The sequence below is a fragment of the Giraffa tippelskirchi genome, chromosome 13 (assembly GCF_054371585.1).
Source record: "Giraffa tippelskirchi isolate mGirTip1 chromosome 13, T2T-mGirTip1v1.2.pri, whole genome shotgun sequence".
NCBI classification, from domain to species: domain Eukaryota; kingdom Metazoa; phylum Chordata; class Mammalia; order Artiodactyla; family Giraffidae; genus Giraffa; species Giraffa tippelskirchi.
Window position 1 is genome coordinate 22,019,259 of NC_137287.1, and position 7,363 is coordinate 22,026,621.

The 7,363-nt window shown below is 50.6% G+C and overlaps 1 protein-coding gene across 3 annotated transcripts in view; it reads right to left on the reverse strand.

The window, feature by feature from the left end:
• Window positions 1–7,363, reverse strand: part of EEF2K (eukaryotic elongation factor 2 kinase) — a 67,976-nt gene extending 60,613 nt beyond the window's left edge. For all 3 annotated transcript variants that reach the window (XR_014072615.1, XM_081554566.1, XM_081554567.1), the window contains exon 1: window positions 7,046–7,363. The gene's annotated coding sequence lies outside the window, so the exon portion shown is untranslated. The remainder of the gene's footprint in view (window positions 1–7,045) is intronic.

A 7,363-nucleotide genomic window follows, 5' to 3' on the forward strand; every position in this document is an offset into this window, starting at 1 on the left:
CCTTTGTCCATGGGATTCTCCAGGCAAGAATACTAGAGTGGGTTGCCATGCCCGCCTCCAGGGGATCTTCTCAACACAGGGATTGAACTCACGTCTTCCTGGTGTCCTGCACCGCAGGCAGATTCTTTACCCACTGAACTACCTGAGAAGCCCAATCATTGAAGAAGTGCAAATAAAAACGACAGTGAGGGACTTTCCCGGTGGTCCAGTGGATAAGAATCCACCTCCAATGCAGGGAATGTGGGTTTGATCCCTGGTCAGATCAAACTAAGATCCCACATGCCATGGGGCAACATGGCTCACCACAACTAAGACCCAACACAGCCAAATAAATAAATAAATATTTTTTAAAAACCCACAATGAGATACCACCTCACCCTTGCCAGGATGGCTATCATCAAAAAGCCAATAAATAACAAACATTGGCGAGGACGTGGAGAAAAGGTACACTTTTGTGTGGGAATGTAAACTGGTGCAGCCACCATGGAATACCGTAGAGACTTCCTCAAAAAGCTAAAAATGGAACTGTAATATGATCCAGCAATTCCACTACTGGGTATATATCCGAAAAACAAAAAGCAAACGCTTAATTCAAAAAGATACAAGGACCCAAGGTTCAACGTTCACAGCAGCACTGTTTACAACATTTACAACAGCCAAGATATAGAAGCAACCCGTGTCCATCAACAGGTGAACTGATAAATAAGATGTATATGTGTGTGTATATATATATATATATAGTGACGCTGGTTTAGTTTCTAAGTCGCGTCCGATTCTTGTGATCCCACAGACTGTGGCCTGCCAGGCTCCTCTGTCCAGGGGATTTTCCAGGCAAGCATATTGGAGTGGGTTGCCATTTCCTTCTCCAGGGAATCTTTTCCACCCAGGAATCAAACCCAGGTCTCCTGCATGGTAGGTGGATTCTTTACCACTGAGCCACCAGGGAAGCCTATACAAATATATAAATACATACACATATATACATACATATACACAATGGAATATTACTCAGTCATAAAAAGTAATGAAATTCTGCCATTTGCAGCAATGTGGATGGACCTGGATATTACTATGCTTAGTGAACAAGTCAGAGAATACTGTATGTTATCACTTATCTGCGGAATCTAAAAATATAACAAGTGAATGTGTATAGCAAAACAGAAACAGACTCACAGATACAGAAAATGTAGTGGGGAGAGGAGAAAAGGAAGAGGCAAGTTAAGAGATAGAAACTGCTATGAATAAACTAGATAAGCAACAAGGATAAGCAACAAGCACAGGGAATTATAGCCATTATCTTGTAATAACTTTCAATAGAGTATAATCTATAAAAAAAATGAATTACTATGCTGTACACTTGAAACTAATATAATATTGTAAATCAAGTATACTTCAATTTTAAAATAGTGGAAAAAAACAAACAAACAAAGCTCACTGTTGTGCCTGAGACCCTGTGTTCTGCAGTCATAGGACCCAGCTTGAATCCTGGCTCCCCAGCTAGGAGCCCGAAGTGTTCATCAAATGCCTTTCCAGGCTGGGTTTCATTTATTTGCTGGGGCTGGGGATGGTAACAAACGTGTCGTATCAGGAGTTACTAAGTCAAGCCTCCAGCTAAAAATTCAGGTCAGTGTCTATCGTACCCCTGGCATATGGTAGGTGCTCATAAATAAACATTTATTAAGACTATCTCAAGAAATAATACAGTTCATGTCAGAATGTCAGAGTAAAAGGACTGATTTACAGATGTCCCCACCCAAGAACCAGTCACTGTTCACGACCAAGTCCTCATGTCCCTGCCCCTGCACCTGAAGGACCCTCTTTCTGGAATGCCTCTCCCTCCTGCTAATGAACCCTTCTGTTCCCTTCAAAATCCTGCTCAAATTTTAACCCCCTCCAGAAAGACTTCTCTGGGTGGTTTCCTTTCTAGAAAACAGGGGGCTTCTAACCCTAGGAGTTGTTAGTGAGATCAGGCATGTGGTGCCTGACAGAGAACTAGTCCTCAAAAGTACTAGCTGCTATTATTTCCTGACCACACCCCAACACCTAAATCACTCCCCTCCTCCCAAGCCCTCCAGAAGCATTTCCATTATATCCAGAAACCCAAAAGTCTATGTCTATGTGGGCAGACTAATGCCCCCCCCAACAAAGATGTCCACACCCTAATTTCCAAAGCCTGCAAATATGTTCCCTTATGTGGCAAAATCAACTTTGCAGGTATGACTAAGTTAAGGGTCTTGAGATGAAAGATTATCCGGGATTATCCAGTGTGCCTTTATAAAAAGGAGGCAGGAGAGTCAGAGGAAGAGATGTGAACAATGAAACAGGGGTCGTAGAGAAAGATTTGAAGATGCTACGCAGCTGGCCTGGAAGACAGAGGAAGGGGTATGCCAGAGGCCTGTAGAAGCTGGAAAAGGCAAAGAAGCAGATTTCCCCTGCAGCCTCCAGACAGAACATAGCCCTGCTTTTGAACTTGGCTACCCTGGCTTTTGAACTTCTCACCTCCAGAACCATAAGGAAAGAAATCTGTTGTTTTAAGCCACTAAATCCATGGCAATTTGTTACAGTAGCAACAGGAAACAAATATAGTCTAGACAGGAGGGCAATTTTGCCCTTGCAGGGGACACTTGGTAATGACTGGAGACACCTCTTGCTCTCACAAGATAGCTCCCACAACAAAGAACTGTCCAGCCAAACTGTCAATAGTCCTGAGGCTGAGAAAGCCTGCTCCAGAATGACTGGTGGGATTCCAAGGAGACTTCCCCATCTACCTTCCCTCCTCTTCTCTTTTAGAAACACATCTCCATGCATGCCAGAAAGAGACAGAGAAATCAGCTTACTCATGGATGAGAGCAGCAACCCACAGCTGAACCCAGGAAGACAAGTCAACATTCACTCTGCTAAGGTTCATAAAAACATCACTGCAGTTCACTGTGCTTCGTTCACACGAAGCCGTTATGATTCAAAGGTTATTGTTTTAAAAGCCAAAAATATACATTTTAGAATACAAAGCCCAATATTGTAAGCACAGCTTCAATGAACAAAATGCACAAGAGGGCCTGAATTTTAATTTTTAATTATTTGCACCCTTCTCGAGTTCCCAGGACACTCTGTACTCTTGGTGGGTCAGACCAGAGAGACAGCGTGTCTCACTTCTCAGGGCAACCCTGTGTTTACATAGCTTCCTGGTGCCTAGACCATGTGAGTGTCTGGAACAAAAGGGGCCGTGTCTTAGTCCTTCTAGCTCCTAGCCCAGAGTACAATGCCTGGCACACACGAGGTTCCCTAGAAATGCAGTGTGCATGAACGAATGAGTAACTGGAGAAAAGTGGGCAATTTCTGCAGATATAATGGGCATTGTAGGCATGAAGGAACAGAGGTACTATCGGGTTACAATTACAAGGCATCTAGGGGTTACTTAGCCAGGAGACACAGCTGAGTGTCTGGGAAAACCTGAGTGGGAAAGCCTGGATCATCGGGAGGCTCTCAAAAAGCAGCCAAGACCAGGATTGGGCCCAACAGGCTTTGGAGATGAACAGATCTGGGTTCAAGTCCGGGCTCTGCCACTACTAGCTGAGTGCCGTTGGGCAAATTACTTAACCTCTCTGAAACTCAGCTTCCTCATCTGCATAATTCACTCATCTACCAAAGTGAGGCAGTGTGAGTAAGGTGGAGAAGAGGTGACAGAGCTGGTCTGTGGCACAGAAGCCAGCTGTCCACTGTGTTTTGTGCACCCCTGCCCAAATCCTTTTGCATCTAGGTAGGGCCAGGGGGCTCCATTTGAGCCGGTGGAATGCGGACAGAAGTCACTTGCGCTGCTATCAGGCCCACCCCATCCCTGAGGCCCATTTTCGGCACCCTGGTCAGCCTCCCCTCCACGGCAATCCTGTCCTGAGATACGTAGCCCAGAACAGAGTCACAGCTTTCCAGCACCGCTCACAAAGTTCCCGCTCCATCACTCCTCTCAGCCCCCTGGAGAACAAGGGTTCCCCGCTCCCTTGGCTCACCCACACGGTGCCATCTGTTTGGCACATGCCCTAGCCTGCTCTCCCTACCCATCCCCTAGCCAATTCTGCTCATCCCTTGGGGCTCAGGTTAGATAGATGTCACCTCCTCCAGGAAGCCTCGCTGGAGCCCCAGGAGTTTGGCACCATTAGCTTTCATCCTACAGATGAGGAAACTGAGGGACAGAGAGGTGAAGTGACTTGCCCCAAATCACACAGCTAGAAGGCAGGGGAGGTGGGTTTGCAGCCAGTGCAGATCTATCCAGGGTTTCCTCAGCCCGGACTTGCTAAACCACTTTTAAACTGTGATCCTGGGACCACTAGCAGCAGCAGCAGCCTCACCTGAAAACTTGTCACATGTGCAAATTCTGGGGTCCCGTGCCAGTCCTGCTGAAGTAAACTCTGGGAATGGGTCCGGCAAGCCATGTTTAAACAATTCCTCCAGGTGGCGTGGATATGCACTTAAGTTCAAGAACCACTGGCCCAGAGACATGTTCTCAGTTGAGCCTCCTGCCTTTCAGCCACTCCCTGTGAATCCTTGCAAGGTCTAGAAGGTATCCCAGCTGGAGAACTGAACAGTGTCTGCCCTCTGATTTTCTAGCCATCTGAAATGCTTCTCTGGGTGTTCCACAGCCCTGGGTCTTTGGGGAACAAGAGACTGTCTTCTACTTTATCATCAAGCCTGTTGGTGACTCGCTTTTTCCTTTGTTTGAAGCCTGCTTCTTGTGCCCATCAGCCTTGGTAGCAGGAGTTTAATTCAGCAACACTTTAAGGGCCAAGCCACTTTTATCCCGTGGTAGGCATGGAGAAGGCAATGGCAACCCACTCCAGTACTCTCGCCTGGAGAATCCCGTGGACGGGGGAGCCTGGTGGGCTGCCGTCTATGGGGTCGCACAGAGTCGGACACGACTGAAGCGACTTAGCAGCAGCAGCAGGCACTATAGCCACTTTCTTCTAGAACATTCTCAGTTCACTGGGGTTACGTCTGCAGCTTCTTGATCAGAACTGATCTCCCCAGGACAAAAATGTTTATTTTTAAATCAGTCCAGCAAGCCACTACTACACTGAACGCGGTCCTGGTCATCAACACTTCCTGTATCAGCTTTAAGAATCAGACCAGAAAGAGTAAATCTTAGAGAATGAGCCTGAACAAATCCAGGTTTCTGCTGGTGACCCTCAGCTTTGTTCCATACCGCTCTCAGTGTCCTGGCACCTGGATGTCAACCCTGCCAAAGACTGGACCAGACTTCTTTGGGGAATCTGATCAGTGTTTGAAAAAGGGCCTAAAGACACCCTCCCCTGTGGAACACCAGATCACCCCGAGGGGAAAGCCCCAACCGAGAAGCCCCTCTCATACCCACAGAGCTTTCATAGGGCTTCCTGGAGCCCCAGTTTCTTCAGCAGATAGTCACAGACCACTGGAGAGGTGGAAAGGAGAGCTCCCGTCAATCAGGGGTCCAGCCACCTTCCAGCTTGTGGCTCTGCCCTCCTCCAGACCCTCACAGTCCTCTCAACTCTGCTGGTAAATGGGAGAATGGGGGAGGTTTCTAGGGTCCAGCCTTGGGGGAGACGCACACTATTTCTGCTCACATTCCAACAAGCCAACACTTAGTCATGTGGCCCAACAAATTGTAAGGGAGCCCGTGAAACACAACCAGGATGATATCCCAGGAAGAAGAGGACATGGTGACCAACAGCCATCTCTGCTGCATAATACATTAAAAATATTTAAAAATCGTATCAGTGCTACATTCTTAGTCAGCCAGAAAGTACTGTCCTGTCACCCAAAGCGCACGTGGGCGCGCACACACACACACACACACACACAACCCTGCTGCAAATCACAGAATGTACACAAGTGATCATGTAAACAGACCATTTCAAGGGATCCTCAGACCCTGACCTCCTCTCTCCCCGGCCCCTGCAAAAGATAACTTGGGACAGCAGCCCACATCCCTTCCTGAAGAAGAACAGGAGAGGAGGGGGGATGGCAACCCCAACCATGTTTCACCTGAAATCCCACTATCAAGCAGCTTTATTGTATTTGCTGAATAAATGCCTGGAGTTAAAAATGAAAGGTGCGGTAGAGGCCAGGGAGAAGGAGGACACCTGGAAAATTCTAAATCCCACCTCCTCCCACAGGCATCTTTTCCATCACCACCTCCAGGAAGCCTTCCCCAATGACCCCCTACAAGACCCCCCCCTTCACTCCACACACACGGCATTATCAGCTCCCACCTACTTGGTCTGTATTCCTTCACTTAGCCCACCTTGCTCATTAGTACCTGCTGTTAGATTACTCTGGGCCTCAGTTTCCTCCTCTGTAAAATTAGAGGGGTAGACAATTTCCTGGTTGAACGGCCCCGAGGCAGCAGCTTCCAGGGCCGAGGACCCAGAAGTCAGGCTCCCACAGAACTTCCCCTCCGGCAGACTAGCCACCCTCCTCCCAGCAGCCCATCTGTCTCACTCGGGGCGCAGCTGGGCGAGTTTTCCGCAACCCCCAACGCCCGCGCAGCGGATCTAGGCCGGGACTCACCCGGGGAAGCCCCCGCCCCGCCACTCCGCATACTGATGCCCGGCCCCTTGGCGCACTTGTCCACGCGGCCTGCCAACACCCGAGCTCTTGCAGTCAACAGTGCAGCAAGGGTGCGTCGACACTGTCCTTGAGGTTCCTGGAACTGGGGCCTCTTGTTCGGGGGCCCAGGTGGGGGATGCGGCTTCGGGCCCCGCAGGGAAGGGAAGGCAGCCCTCCCCCACCTCTGCGGGTCCCGAGGCGCCCCAGGCGGAGGCCCCCAAGCTGCCTCTCCCACACCATCGAGTGCCAAGTGTTTTCCCAATAATAGGCACTGCCGTTAATCGGCACGGCGCTCCCATTTTACAGAAGCAAACAGTGAAAGTCGAAGAGCTGAACCCTCACATTCTCCTTCCGCCCCAAGCCCCGCTTTGAAGCACCGGACTCAACGCTCCGGACGCCGGCGGCACCGGGGCACGCAGGCTGGCACCGCCGGATGCCGGCCCCCTTTGCCAACCGCGGCCTCACCTACCTCCCTCCGGCGGACCGGCGCGGCAGCCGCTGCCCACGGCCGCGAGGATCCAGAGGAGCTGGCAGAGGCTCGTGGCCCGGTGCTCCAGGGTGCAGGGCGGGCGGGCCCCCCGAAAGTGCCGGGGAGCGGCGAGCCGGGCGCGCAGGTAGGCGCTCCGGGGAAGCGGCGGCGGCCGCGGGAACGATCCCGGGGCGCGAGGGGTGCGCGGAGCCGCTGGAACGATCCCGGGGCGCTGGGGGCGCGTTCCGAGGGCGACCGTCAGCGGAGCTGGGGCAGCTGCAGCGGCAGCGCGGCTTGCGGGAGGCGGATCCCGACACT